Source organism: Protopterus annectens, chromosome 4.part0 (assembly GCF_019279795.1).
Source record: "Protopterus annectens isolate FY-2018-M chromosome 4.part0, PAN1.0, whole genome shotgun sequence".
NCBI classification, from domain to species: Eukaryota; Metazoa; Chordata; order Ceratodontiformes; family Protopteridae; genus Protopterus; species Protopterus annectens.
The window spans coordinates 1,048,878,080-1,048,895,117 of NC_056733.1; positions in this window are offsets into that span (position 1 = coordinate 1,048,878,080).

The following is a 17,038-nucleotide window of genomic DNA, read 5'->3' on the forward strand; positions in this document are numbered from 1 at the left end:
ACCAACTGTACGTAGGTGACGCTCTCATTCCTAAGCACCTTCCACAACTTTTACATAGCTCTCCACTTAACTTATGTATCATCTTGGCACATTTGATTTGATTCAATTGACTATGCAGCATTAGTCTATTGTCACCCATCACTGCTGAGGTGATACTCCAAAGTCATGAAATTGTGCAATTATGAACTTATGTTGTGAAGAAGTGGGTAGGTATGGTGCCTCCCACCACCATCCAGCAAATTGCTGTATTTGTTCCCCTATATCCTACTCTCTGCTTGCCAACCCTATTTTCACCACTGTTCTAAACACCCCATTTTTCAAACATTTAATCTGGTCAAAAAGTAGATTCACATGCAACACACATAGCCAGAAATGGCCCATGGAAAATGTTTCACTTTATTTCCTCAGAAGAGGTTGGCAACGCTAACTAAATGTGAATGCTGTTTAATTTCTTATTAGAAAAGCTGAACATTTAAATTTAATCTGCAGTGGTCTGGTTAGTTTGATGCAAATGTGCTTAAATCTACTCTGCTGTGGGTATACAGAAAACAGGCAAGCTAAAGGAAGTACTGTGAAACATTTAATATAACAGTTCTTAGGCTGCTGCATGTAGTAAACTAGGAGTGCATATGTGGTGTGTTGAGATAATTACCGTTTGTAGCCTGATGCTTATGCTTAGTTTCATGGGTTGAATTACAGATGTAAGTCAGTTTATTAATTCATAACATTCCGTATTACTATTATATATTTAATTGCAAATGTCTGTATTTCTCTCCATTCGAATAGTGCAGCAAGACATCATTTGCAAAAACATTGCAGCATCAACTTGAAACGTTATTAAGCCAACGTTAACCTGGTTATGACTTCATGTTTGTTGCACTATCCTACACCTTATTTGTCCCTATTGAAGCACTTCTTTATAGAGAGCATGGCAGATTAATGATGATTTAATAAGTGAGAATAACACAACATGTTCCTACATGTTCCTTCATGCCCCACAAAACATATTGTTGCTAGTCCTCTCTGCATCTGCCTCTGTCTCTCTCTGTTTACTCCTTCTGCTTCAAAAAGTTGTCACTATGCTTCATTTGTGTTACTTAAATATTGTGAAGTAGTGATACTTTTGTGGATTGATGAAATAATGCTCACATGTATAGATTTTTGACTACTTTCCAGGGTTCTAATCCAGCCATTAGCTAATTGTACTGTTTTTTATGTGTACCTGTTGGCTCCTTATTGTTGTGAGCTTCCATTATCCTTCTGTCATAAGCTACTTTGTTGCTGTATCCATCTCACTGTGTGGATGCATCTTCTCCCTTCTGTATTATTATTATTCCACTTCTACATCTGTGCAAACTCTGATGGTGGGCAACAAATCCAAAGAAGGCTAAATGGAAGTACACAGCTTATGATTGTATTGTCTTTTGCTGAATTACTCTGTTGTACAACCCGCTGCTGTGCTTAGCTTTGTTTATTCAGTTTAATGTATTTGTCAACAAGCTGAAGTGTTCAGTGTACAAACTGCATAGTTCAACAGGGTAATGTGGATGAATACATACATTCATGTTTGCTGATATCTGCTGTCAAATGCTAATTATCAGAACTATGACTTCCTGCTTGGTGTGCATAGAGAATACTGTGTATAAATGTTTTTCTTCGATGCTCTAAAGGTTCAAATCCAGATGGATGAAACAGTGTTTCAGAATGTTTTGTCTGACTCTTGTGTCTGTAAATGTTGGCTATACGTGTCCTTAAAGCATCACTATCCTGCTGCAATATTAATGTGCCCACTCCCTATTGTGAAGCCGATCTTTTACAGATCTTTGCTCGAAAGTCAGCACAGATCAACAATTCAAGGTATGGTTATGCATGTACTAAGATTGCCATCAGTGGCACAATTCAGATTGACAGTGTTATGCTGCTGGTAGAGAGTAAAATTAAAAAAAAAAGATAATCAAATAATTATTGTTTTTGGTTGCACAATGTTAGTATATCTGTATTGTTGTTTGACTTTTCGGGTTTTCCCGGTTAGAGGTCGCCACAGCAGAACTCCGGTCCGGTAATAGGTTCATAGGTTCATATGTTCATACTAGGCTATCTGCCCTAGGGCATTTATAAGCCTAGCCCAGAGTTTTGTGACTTTCGCCACCCCACCTTTTTGAAGTGGGGGAGGTGCATCTCAGGTCATCCCACACACCAGCATGCAATGACTGAGAGTATACCTTGTACCTGTAATGGTGACTTGTGGCTGCTTATTATTGCGGATTCTCTCAGCCGACACAGGCAGCTTACTGTGACCTTCTCCTTGCTCTCACTGTGGGGCGTCAGGCGTGTGTCTGACTATCGGCGGAGTCACCCAGACAAGAGCATTTGTGTTTGTGTGTGGGGCCTGTGACTGTTTGTTTTGCTGACTTTGTGGTCTATGGTTTTCTATGTGTTTCATGTGTGGTGGCGTTGTGGCAGTTGTTTGAATTTTTGCTTTTGTGGCCTGTTTTTGGTTGATTTTTTTGAGTCAGAGCCGAGGTATGTCTTATGTGTTTATGTGTATGATATATGGCTGTGATAGTGCTATGTGGACGGGGTTTTGTGGTGTGTGTGGTTACCTTCTCCTCCTGTCTCCTATGTTGATGATTGGCAGTGGATTTTTATGGTGCCGAGTTACAAGCCCGACGCCCAACCTTCAGTGAAGGCACGCCCATTCACGCATGTCTTTCGGATGCCACTCGACTGTGGGGAGGACATGTTTTTTTAACAGGTTATCTTGATTTCAGAGTGATGTTGACTCAATTAGTTCAGTCTGTTAATGTATGCCTGCTCTCGAGTGGTTACACTTGCAATTGTGTTACAATGTTGGTTGACCTATTCACACTTAATCCATCACTGTTATTCTGCACTGCACTGTCCTATATAGTGGGTGTCGGTTTGTTTTGTCAATGCACATTATGCAAGTATGAGACAAGACTAGTGTGCAATCATACCAGCATGAAGTAACAGGTAAAGTTAATTGATAATCCACTGGTTTATAACTGAGAATTTCTTTGGCACCCCAGACTGTGAAACAGGTGGGTTTACTTCAAACTACTGAAATACCAGAATACTGAGTCCCGTTTCATTGAGATGAAAATAAAACCTCACTTAATCCAACGGTTGCATCATTGAAAACAATGCCCGTGAAAGGAACTACTTGGCCACCATAGAGGTATTTGACCTTTTCCCTACTATAGTACAATCTTGGAGTTGGTATATTCAGTTAAGGGGTGAGGTGGATGAAGTTCCCCACTTTGGTGGGTTTCATTTACTTTGTTATGTGTAGTTTGTCCATGATGGCCAAGTTGTTCCTTTCCTGGGTGTCATTTTCAGTGATGTAACCATTCAATTAAGTGAAGTTTCACTGTTTTCATCTTGATGAAACAATATTCAATATTCTGGTATTTTGATATTTTGAAGTAGCCCCAAACAGGTACATGTCCCTCGCAGTAAAGCAATGTACATGAAGAACATTAGTTAGATCTTAGTACAGAAGTATATTATTACATGAGACAGTCACAGTGCCATTACATTGTCCCATGTGAACACATGCTTTTACCTGTCATGCACAGTAACATCTGTTCCAAACAATGGATTTTTAACAATTATAAATGTGTTTTCTCACCTCCTTAAATTAAAACTTTTCCTGTGGCTGTTGCAAATAATATTGCACTGTCTATGATGTGTAATTAGATAGGTAGGAGGTTTGATGCCCAACATAAGAAACTTGTGTGTGTGTGTGTGTGTGTGTGTGTGTGTGTGTGTGTGTGTGTGTGTGTGTGTGGTTTGTGTGTCTGTGCATGTGCGCGTGCAGCACATGGTGCTGTACCTTACTTCCCCTGATGAAACTACGTTTAACTTTGCACACGGCTTCCTAATCCCACTTTTTACAGAAACATCCTTTCTGCAACACAATGATGAAGCCATCTGGTCAAAAGTACAATCTGTCCACTTAATATTCAAACTTGTCCTGTAGCACTTGTGACTAATACTGTGCTGTCTATGCTGTGTACCTAAATAGAAAGGTGGTTCAAAGCTCAATGTAGGAAATGTCTGTGTGTGTGTGTGTGTGTGTGTGTGTGTGTGTGTGTGTGTGTGTGTGTGTGTGTGTGTGTGTGTGTGTGTGTGTAATACTTGATACTGTACCCACTTCCTGTAAGGATAATACATTTGCACACAGCTGCCTTATTCCAGTTTTTACAGAAGCGTCCTTCTCTGAGACACACTGATAAGGTCAAATGGTCAAAAGTACATTCTCCCCCTTTAATGGCCAGACTTTTCCTGTGGCACTTGCAACTAATACTGCACTTTCTAGATTGTGTAAATAGACAGGAGGTTCAGTGCTCAATGTTAGGAGCTTCTGGGTGTGTGAGATGGGACTATAGAGTTTGGTAACCATGTCCTTCAGATCAACTGTGCTAAACAGATTTCTACTCTGGAGAAACATTTTTAACTGCTAGATGATGCTAATGTTCCCATATTCCACCTTTCACAACCACATATTTTGTGCAACACATTGATGAGGTGATTCTTTTTAAAGTGCACTCTAACACTTTAAAAGCCAGACTTCTGCTATGCAACTTGTGTTTCTTACACTAGTCTTTAGAATGTGTAAATAGATAAATAGGAGGTTCGAATACAGCAGTGATTAAATTCTCTAAGTGTGTGAGTGTGTGTGTGTGTGTGTGTGTGTGTGTGTGTGTGTGTGTGTGTGTGTGTGTGTGTGTGTGTGTGTGTGTGTGTGTGTGTGCGCGCGCATGTGACTGTAGATTAAGTTAGGATTGTTTTACACACATTTGTAGTGGTCTCTTTTACAACCACAGAATGCTCTACAAGTCATTTTATGACACACATCTCCATGGCCATATACTGCTCATGTCTTTTCTTCATAGATGCTGTATGCATCACTTGTATTCCTGTGTGGTGCTGGATGCTGATACTGTGCTGTATGCCTCACTTGTATTCCTGTGTGGTGCTGGATGCTGATACTGTGCTGTATAGACTGTGTAACTGGATAAGTAGGTGGTTTGAGTTCATCCTTGCTTAAGTGGTGTGACTGTGATTACTGTCATATACTGCTAGCCACCTCATAATCACCTTTATATACACTTCCACTTATGAGATGCACTTACAGTGGTACAATGTTAACACTAGCAAATCCTGACATCTCCTGACAAAATAAATGTTTGGCCACAATAATTACATACTGCTACCATAACTGCAGTATCTCACAGCTATAGCATGAATTTGCCTGTGGTGTATGACTTTGAAGTTGTGCTTTCTACATTGTGTAATTACATATGTAGGATGTTTGATTCCATCTGTGAGTGTGACTTTCACTCCCATACCCTCTACACTACTCTTCAAATACATATATCAGCTGTAGCTCTACAGTGTTATTCTGCCCTTCGACCAGTTTTTATCATAAACATGCAGCTAATATTCAGTGGTGATGTCATCCATTTAACTGGGCACTGTCCCAGTTGTACCTCATCATGTTGGGTGTTGCTTGTTATTCAGGCAGATTGTGATCTTAGGTTGTTACTTCAAATGCAGCCATTACTGCTCAGACTAAGTTGTGCCAGTCTTATTGTGACTGTACATATCACTGACACTGTTGTCAAATTCATCTGCTGTGTATACGTATAGATGTTGATTTCTCTTATAACACCTATGATAATTTCTCACATAGCAATGCTTTTAATCAGAATATTGATGTCATGTGACTACATTTTCCTTAAATAACATATGTAGGAAGTGTTATCTTCTGGCATGATGGAATGAGACAACATTTTCTATGTTGTTGACTTAGCATAACAATTACAGGCAGAAACATCCCTTGCAATAACATGACATAATGCCTTCACTTCACATGCAGACATATCTCACAACTGTAGTGACAATTCTGTCATGGTGTATTCATCCTGTACTATATCATGTATTTTCTGTTGTCAAATGCTCATGTGTTCAACATCCACGATCAGTGCCTGTTAGCATTGTTGTGCCTTATACTGCAATGCATAAGTGGCATCCATCACAGTTACAATGTGTCCATTTACAATGGGAGAGGCCTCCACCATCCCTTTTATCTTATACTGTAATGCATGTGTGGCATCCACCACAGTTACAATGTGTTCATTTACAGTGGGAGGGACCTCCACCATCCCTTTTATCTTATACTGTAATGCTTGAGTGGCATCCACCACAGTTACAATGTGTCCATATACAGTAAGAGAGGCCTCCACCATCCCTTTTATCTTATAATGTAATGCATGAGTGGCATCCACCACAGTTACAATGTGTCCATTTACAGTGGGAGAGGCCTCCACCATCCCTTTTATCTTATACCGTAATGCATAAGTGACATCCACCACAGTTACAATGTGTCCATTTACAGTGGGAGAGGCCTCCACCATCCCTTTTATCTCAAAGAGATTGCTAAAAGGACATACATATAATGTAATAAGTTAGAATAGATGAAGTGCCACACTTCTGTCAAGACTTCTGCTGTGGCACTTGTGTTTCATCCACACATCATTAGTTGCTAGATTCACATAACTTGCTGTTTGATTCCTGAATGGGTAGCATTATATGAATGTACTGATGTTAAACAAACACCACTGTATCCAGTTATTTGTATCCATGTTTATGCTGGACAGTGATATATCATCACAGGTTGTGATTGCATGGCAGTGATATGTTTTTTCAGGGAATGCCATGCTGTCAGTGCTCCTGTTTCACATCAATTGAGTACTGGCTTGTATAGCATACCTACACAGATAGACTGTGGTTCAATTCTGGGACAGTGTGTGTACTACATAATGTAAACAGTTTCCTTGATAAATAAATTGTACTGGTCACTGTTGTATGGACAGTAACATGTAGTTTATTTTCAGCATTCTTACTAAATCGGATTGTTCATATTATATTTGTAACTCCTGTCATACTGCACACATTGATTTCAGATATTTGTTATAGCCTCTGTTGCTGTCTCCCATGACACATGCAGTCAATACAGAGTTCTGTAGAAAGCCTAGTATCCTAGGAAACAGTTTGAATCAGACACCATCAGTCTGTCAGACAACTGTGCTTAGACAGCAGTGACTTACATACAGACAATAGTTACGGCACAGTCAGTGGGACATATTTTTCAGACAACTGTCCTGCAAGGTAGGACAGCTATACCCCTTATGTTAGGAAAGTGCTGTAAGCCTTTCAAGAGTGTTCTTCATGACATAACTGATGTGTGCATTTCTGTGGCATCCAGGATCGGTATGCAGCTCTCTGATATCTGCACTGGTATGTGCTTGAAAATGGCATGATGCAAATGTTTAGTATGTCATGCATTGTTCACAGGCATTACCTGTTTCCAAAATAACTATGCTCTGTATTGCATGTCTTCATCCAGGCACTTCTTTATTACTGCAGTTGTTTTCTTCACACTATACAGGTTAATGGCACATGAGGGTTTCCATAAATGTGTCTTACTGTATGGCATGCATCAGACCATTTAGACCATCAGAAACTAAAGGTGGGCAGGTCTGGTAGCTTTGAAGAAGAGCCAAGCCAGAGCTGAGCCAAGGGTCTGGTTTGGCTGTTAGAGGCGACTAACAGCTGAGCTACAGCAGACAATCAGAGCAGTACCTCAATTAAAAATAAGGCTGGTCATCAAGAGTAATTGAGAGCTTAAAAAAAATACCTACAGTGCTAGCCAAACATACAATGAGCACAGCATGTTAAGTATACCACTCTGTATGCAGTAAAATAAGTGTTGCCTTGGCTAGTGGAAAAAAATAATTTTCTTTTCCCCCTTCTGGCCTACTAATGATTTAGTACACAATAGTTTCACCTCACTTTGCAAGAAATGATCAGACAGCCTCAAGGTAAAAACTAGCTACATTGCCAAAACAGAATAATAAAAGCCTTGCAAAATGGTGGATTTTGTTAGTTTTATGTATATTGCAGTTCCCTTAAGGCAGCCTACAGTAATAAAAATCTATAATGAAAGAGAGACAAGACTTGGATACTATTCTGCAAAAAATAAAAGCATTACCATGAGACAAAACTACTTAGAACTTCGTAACAAAGTCATAAAACAAATTAAACTTGACAAAACGAACTACTACAAAAAATGCAAGAAAAATATGTAAATAACCTCAAACACTCTGGGTGACAATAAATAGCATACTTCAGCCAGGTAAATCCAGAACGTGAACCCCTGTAACAGTAAATAACCATGAAAACATTCACACACAATTCAATAAGTTCTTCACCAAAGCCATTCAAACACTTGACAATACCCAAAACAATGCTTGTAACCCCATACCAACAACTATCTAAACCCAGCTCAACAAACTAAACAATTCATCCAAAGTTTCCCTGCAGCCTGTATCCACCAAAGTTATTGCTAAATGCCTTCACAAACTTAAACCAACCACTCTGGCTGCTGCTAACTTACCAGCAGATTTCCTTCAGATAGTTGCTGATGCTATAGCCTACCCTGTTGCTGTTCTCATCAATAGGTCTCTGTCAGAGTCTATGGTACCAACCTTATGGAAAGCATCACATATTATACCACTACATAAAGGAGGTAACTCCTTAGAATTCACTAACTACCGACCAATTGCTATTCTGACACCCTTATCAAAAATATTAGAAAGAGTTGTTCATATTCAACTAATGTAATACCTCCAAAATAGCAGCCTGCTATCTAAAGCACAGCATAGCTTCAGACCCTGCCACAGTACCACCACAGCACTACTATCTTGCACTAACACAGTGAACCACTTTAGAAACAAGGGCCTTTTCATATCTTCCATCTTCTTAGACCTTTCAAAAGCATTTGATATGGTTAACCACAACATGCTTCTCAAATCCCTATCGACCCTGAACATGACCCACTCTTCTATCTCATGGTTCAACAACTACTTAACAGGCCTCCAACAAGCTGTCCTATGGCAAAACAAATTGTCCCCTCTGCTACCATTATCCTTAAGTGTCCCTCAAGGCTCCATCCTTGGCCCACTGTTGCTGTCTCTGTTTACCAATGAGTTCTCTTCCTCCACACTCACTGCATCAGTAGTACAATATGCTGATGACACCACCCTTATATGTGCAGCTCCCACCTTAGCAGAACTACATACCCTAACTCAAAATACATTTTACCTTAGCTGAAACATGGTACACTAACACCAAACTTATTCTTAATCCCCAAAAAAACAAAATTTATTCTCTTCAGCACAAGTAAGTCCCCCCACAAACAACAATTTTTGTATAACTTCCAAAGATAACAGCCAAATCAATCCATCCACACACACTAAACTGCTAGGTGTAGAAATTGACAACAACCTGAAATTCAACATACACATAGCTCAAACCATCAAAAAAGTAAACAAAACGCTTGGGCTCCTCTACAGGAACAAACAGTTTATCACTAGACATACCAAAGCGACAATAGCTAGGACACATCTCTTATCCAGGTCTATATTATAAGATTGATGGTTGAAAACATAGAACAACATATGGTTGACACCATATGGTCGATGTCTTCAAATGTCGACCTTACAAAAAGACAAAAAAAAAAAAAGGAAAAAAGTACCCTAACGGGTGGGGGAGTACTCCCCCCACTCCCCGCTACTTAAATATACCAACTCCGAGACCGCACTATATTGCAGTAAATGGAAATCTCCCCTTATGGAGATTTCCGTTTACACACTCGAGATTCTGAGTGTTCACTATTCTCGTGTCGACAATGTCAGATTCAACATTGTTGGCTTTTGAGAATGTAATATAGACCCCCTCTTATTCATTCTCCTCTATGCCTCCCCTATCCTGACTAGCCTTCGCCAATCTGATTTAAATAAAATGGAATCTTGCTATAACAAGATTGCCAAGTTCGCTACAGAAGCCTCTTATAGGTCCCATTACTGTCTATCCCTTAAGCAGCTTAACTGGCTTGAGCTCCCTCAACTGCTGCTACTCAATCAATTATCAGTAGCACACAAGTTATACTACCTTCCTAGAAACCCCCCTATACACTAGGATCTAATTAAACCCTATACCACTGCTAGACCCCTAAGATCAACTAACCAGAACCTCCTAAATGTCAACAAATATAAGAATGAGGCTGGTAAATCTCTCTTTGGTTGCACTATTGCAAGAATCTGGAATAATCTACCTAGCAACATAACTTCTAATTTTTCTATTACACAATTTAAAAGGCTCCTGAAAGCCCACTATACTAACACCTGGCTCTGCTCCTGTGACTCCCCAGGTTAATACATATATATGCATTGTACTTAGTGTTTTGATATGTTATTTCAACTCCCTTGTAACACTGTCATGCAGATTATACCCAAATAATGTTACTACTGTAGATGTATATTGTATAGATCAATGACCATTTAGCTTGTATGTTTTATCCTGATAAATATATATGTACCTACTATCAAAGCATGTCTTGCCCCAAAATATACATTAGTTCTAAACAATGATTCATTTCCTATGAATCTATTCTGTTTGTATGACATTATTATTGTTACATTCTGTATTTTAAATGCTAGCTGGATTGTGTTTTATGTAAGTTATGAATTGCAGCTTTTTTCCATTGTGTCTATGTTAATTATGTTTGGAGCTTTTCTCCTCGGGCCTCCGCTGAAAATGGACCTGTGTCCAGTCGGATTATCCCGGTAAACAAATGTAAAAAAAAATAAATAAATAAATATTCTTAATAACTTAAGTGAAAAACACACACACTGTCCCAGTGCACTGTGCCCTTTCCGAAAAGGTACACCACCTCTGACTCTGACGTAGTTACAATAATAATAATAATAATAAAAATAACAACAGCAAACTTTGCTCTTTGAAAGATACTGCCCTCTAACAATCATATAAACCTTAACTACTCTTTATTATATGCCCCCAAAATGATAACCTCTTTTCTGTACAGTAATTTCTCCTGGCAGTGAGGAAAGGATGCAAAATGTAAGAACTACGCTAGTAGTTTTTATATTGTTATTTCAGCTTGTGGTTGGTAAACACATACACTGCCCCAACAAGTCATCATACTTTTATTTGCTAGCAGTGATTATATGATGACATTGTGCTGTCATATACAAGATGCTTCCACACCCCTTCCCAAAAAGGCAGCCTAGTTCTGTGCACATCGCTGATGCTTAATGGTAAGGAAACTGCAAGAAAAAAAGAAACAGCTACTACAATTGTATAGTAATTTCAACATGTTGCTCTTGAGCACATATACTCACCCCCAAACTTACACTAAGCACCTCTCAGAGATTCACAGCATAAAGCTAAAATCAAGGAAAACTGAAAGACTGAGACTTACCTCAATAAAAACAAAGATATACAAAATAATTCTGCCCATGCTTTCCTTAGAATTATTAATGCTTTCCATAGTCTTCTGATTTTTTTTTGCTCTTTCTGAAACAAGCTCCTCTCCCTCCATGGAAACATGCAAGCACTCTGGAGTAAAGGAAATGATACATCCCTCATCCTAAAAATGATCCGCAAATCTTTTTTATATAAGAATTGCCCAATTACATTGTCATACATTAGTTGTTTTCCATGAAAAATGTTTAAATCTTCATCCTTTTCAACACTGTGGCACCACCCTTTCTGGAATTCCTGCTAACTACACTGCTTAGATATGCAGACTGGACCTAATAGAAAGCACTCTCAACTTGCAGGTCTGGTCCAAATCAACAGTCAGCAGTTACTCAAAAATATAAAAAAAAAGCCTCTTGAGATTGTTGTCATCCTCTTTCTCCACTCTTTAATCTGCTGGATCACGAGCCTTGAGCTGTCTCTGGCTTAGCTATTGCTATCAAAAACTGTGACTGGTCCTCTGTTACGACACTTTCTTGTGTGTTGGTATTGTTGAATTATGTTACTGCTCCCTACAATTTCACGTGAGCATGCCCGGGATAACAATGTCTGAGATGTTTGCAAATTGCCAAAGGAAAACTTGAAATCATGAAATGTCACCTGATCTGTGTTGTCATTTGTCAGTTTATGTATATATATATATATATATATATATATATATATATATATATATATATATTGAGTGTTATCATGTTACCATTCAGTATTTGCATGACTATATAACACTTGCTTGCCTATGACATTTATAGGTGATACACCCCTCTCCTATGGCTGCCACTGAGATTTATTTGCAAAAACATGTCCACTTCTGATGTGCATGACATTATAGCTGTAAAGTCCATTTGTTCTTGTGTATACATGCTGAGGTGGAGGAGTCAGCAATGGTGTCATCTTGCAGCTATAAATTCAGTGTATGTATGTCTCATATGCAAAAACGACAGTCTCCACATTCATCCCATAATATATCTTCTGTACTTGTTAACTGTTATCACACTTCAGCATTTTATTGATATGTATATCACATTTTAACTCCTCTTTGTTACGATGCAGCTTTATATCACTATCGCATCCTTTGGTAGCTTGTCAATTTTTATGTAGGTGCATAGCTCAGGTATTGTCATTGCTATTAATTATCATTACATCATTACTGTGGATTTATGTAAGAAATGTTTCTTTGATATGTCAGTATATTTGCCTGCATTATATAAGTGCACTTTACTCATTTTATCTTCCCTATTAATTAATAATGCAGGACAAACCAATATTATTTCTGGACAATTCCCCCATTTCACTTTGCCTCCTTCAGAATTATTTCACTGTCCTTGTTCTAAATATTTCAGGGCTACAGCATGTGCTCATTTCTTAGGTTGGCCTATCGGCAACCTGTTTTGTTTACATTCTGTGTTCATGCTTGAAAGTACTTTTCCACGAGCTTGAACACTATTGCTGGTCACAAAAAGGTGCTTGCAAACGTGTAGGCATGATGAGCAGAATGCATATTTAATTAGCACTGCTACTTATCAGGCTAAAACGCTTAAATGGTGAAGGCTTAGTGCAAAGCCTACATGATTGTTAATGCATCACAGGGATTTACTTGTTTTTTTTTTATATAAACATTATGTACATGCCCAGTAATATTCTATGCTTTCACAGATAAAAATTGGTGATATTATTTTTTCCACACACACACATACTAAAACAACCCTTGATAAGCCAGTTCTATCACTGTCTTTGGGGTGTTAAAGCAAACCAGAGTACATTTATAAACCCACACAGAGACAGGAAAGGTATGCAGATTTCACACAGAAATATCACAGCCAAAATCTCAACCAGAGCTATGCACTTTAAGATGGTAATGCTACTCACTGCATCACTTTGCCAATGATCAGTTACCCTTACAACATCCTGTTCCAGCCAGAACACCAATGATTGTCACCTGTGTTGTGCAATTCTGATGCTTATGATGGAAATTAAATATACTACAATTCCCCCAGTACTATTGCACAAAGTTATACAGACACTCACAGACACACACACACACACACACACACACACACACACACACACACACACACACACACACACACACACACACACACACACAAGCATAAGCCATAGCAAGGCTAGTCTGACACTGACATCAGTGAATACAGTACATTGTGTACCAATACACCTGGCATGCCAGATCAGTGATAATTTAATAATGATAAAGCAACAACAAGGATAAGTCATCTGTATCCACAGATGCCCTCTGTGCCCATCAGTTACAGCCACTTTACTGACTGTATATGCCACAGATATGCAACTCTAAATAAACCAGTAAAAAAAAATAAACAGAAAGACAGATGTCATGCTGCAAAGTAGTTTAGCTCAATGCTGACAATGTAAATGTGTCATTAGGGTAACAAATCAAAATCTAACTACATTTAGGAAACAACTGAGATTAAAATACACTCAAAGAAATTGTACATATATAATGTTAATGGCAATGATAAATTGTACATATATAATGTTAATGGCAATGATAGATTGTACATATATAATGTTAATGGCAATGATAGATTGTACATATATAATGTTAATGGCAATGATAGATTGTACATATATAATGTTAATGGCAATGATAGATTGTACATATATAATGTTAATGGCAATGATAGATTGTACATATATAATGTTAATGGCAATGATAGATTGTACATATATAATGTTAATGGCAATGATAGATTGTACATATATAATGTTAATGGCAATGATAGATTGTACATATATAATGTTAATGGCAATGATAGATTGTACATATATAATGTTAATGGCAATGATAGATTGTACATATATAATGTTAATGGCAATGATAGATTGTACATATATAATGTTAATGGCAATGATAGATTGTACATATATAATGTTAATGGCAATGATAGATTGTACATATATAATGTTAATGGCAATGATAGATTGTACATATATAATGTTAATGGCAATGATAAATTGTACATATATAATGTTAATGGCAATGATAGATTGTACATATATAATGTTAATGGCAATGATAGATTGTACATATATAATGTTAATGGCAATGATAGATTGTACATATATAATGTTAATGGCAATGATAGATTGTACATATATAATGTTAATGGCAATGATAGATTGTACATATATAATGTTAATGGCAATGATAGATTGTACATATATAATGTTAATGGCAATGATAGATTGTACATATATAATGTTAATGGCAATGATAGATTGTACATATATAATGTTAATGGCAATGATAGATTGTACATATATAATGTTAATGGCAATGATAGATTGTACATATATAATGTTAATGGCAATGATAGATTGTACATATATAATGTTAATGGCAATGATAGATTGTACATATATAATGTTAATGGCAATGATAGATTGTACATATATAATGTTAATGGCAATGATAGATTGTACATATATAATGTTAATGGCAATGATAGATTGTACATATATAATGTTAATGGCAATGATAGATTGTACATATATAATGTTAATGGCAATGATAGATTGTACATATATAATGTTAATGGCAATGATAGATTGTACATATATAATGTTAATGGCAATGATAGATTGTACATATATAATGTTAATGGCAATGATAGATTGTACATATATAATGTTAATGGCAATGATAGATTGTACATATATAATGTTAATGGCAATGATAGATTGTACATATATAATGTTAATGGCAATGATAGATTGTACATATATAATGTTAATGGCAATGATAGATTGTACATATATAATGTTAATGGCAATGATAGATTGTACATATATAATGTTAATGGCAATGATAGATTGTACATATATAATGTTAATGGCATAGATTGTACATATATAATGTTAATGGCAATGATAGATTGTACATATATAATGTTAATGGCAATGATAGATTGTACATATATAATGTTAATGGCAATGATAGATTGTACATATATAATGTTAATGGCAATGATAGATTGTACATATATAATGTTAATGGCGATGATAGATTGTACATATATAATGTTAATGTCAATGATAGATTGTACATATATAATGTTAATGGCAATGATAGATTGTACATAAATAATGTTAATGTCAATGAAAGATTGTACATATATAATGTTAATGTCAATGATAGATTGTACATATATAATGTTAATGGCAATGATAGATTGTACATATATAATGTTAATGGCAATGATAGATTGTACATATATAATGTTAATGGCAATGATAGATTGTACATATATAATGTTAATGGCAATGATAGATTGTACATATATAATGTTAATGGCAATGATAGATTGTACATATATAATGTTAATGGCAATGATAGATTGTACATATATAATGTTAATGGCAATGATAGATTGTACATATATAATGTTAATGGCAATGATAGATTGTACATATATAATGTTAATGGCAATGATAGATTGTACATATATAATGTTAATGGCAATGATAGATTGTACATATATAATGTTAATGGCAATGATAGATTGTACATATATAATGTTAATGGCAATGATAGATTGTACATATATAATGTTAATGGCAATGATAGATTGTACATATATAATGTTAATGGCAATGATAGATTGTACATATATAATGTTAATGGCAATGATAGATTGTACATATATAATGTTAATGGCAATGATAGATTGTACATATATAATGTTAATGGCAATGATAGATTGTACATATATAATGTTAATGGCAATGATAGATTGTACATATATAATGTTAATGGCAATGATAGATTGTACATATATAATGTTAATGGCAATGATAGATTGTACATATATAATGTTAATGGCAATGATAGATTGTACATATATAATGTTAATGGCAATGATAGATTGTTTATATATAATGTTAATGGCAATGATATATTGTACATATATAATGTTAATGGCACTGATAGATTGTACATATATAATGTTAATGGCAATGATAGATTGTACATATATAATGTTAATGGCAATGATAGATTGTACATATATAATGTTAATGGCAATGATAGATTGTACATATATAATGTTAATGGCAATGATAGATTGTACATATATAATGTTAATGGCAATGATAGATTGTACATATATAATGTTAATGGCAATGATAGATTGTACATATATAATGTTAATGTCAATGATAGATTGTACATATATAATGTTAATGGCAATGATAGATTGTACATATATAATGTTAATGGCAATGATAGATTGTACATATATAATGTTAATGGCAATGATAGATTGTACATATATAATGTTAATGGCAATGATAGATTGTACATATATAATGTTAATGAAATGATAGATTGTACATATATAATTTTAATGGCAATGCTAGATTGTACATATATAATGTTAATGGCAATGATAGATTGTACATATATAATGTTAATGGCAATGATAGATTGTACATATATAATGTTAATGAAATGATAGATTGTACATATATAATGTTAATGGCAATGTTAGATTGTACATATATAATGTTAATGGCAATTATATATTGTACATATATAATGTTAATGGCAATGATAGATTGTACATATATAATG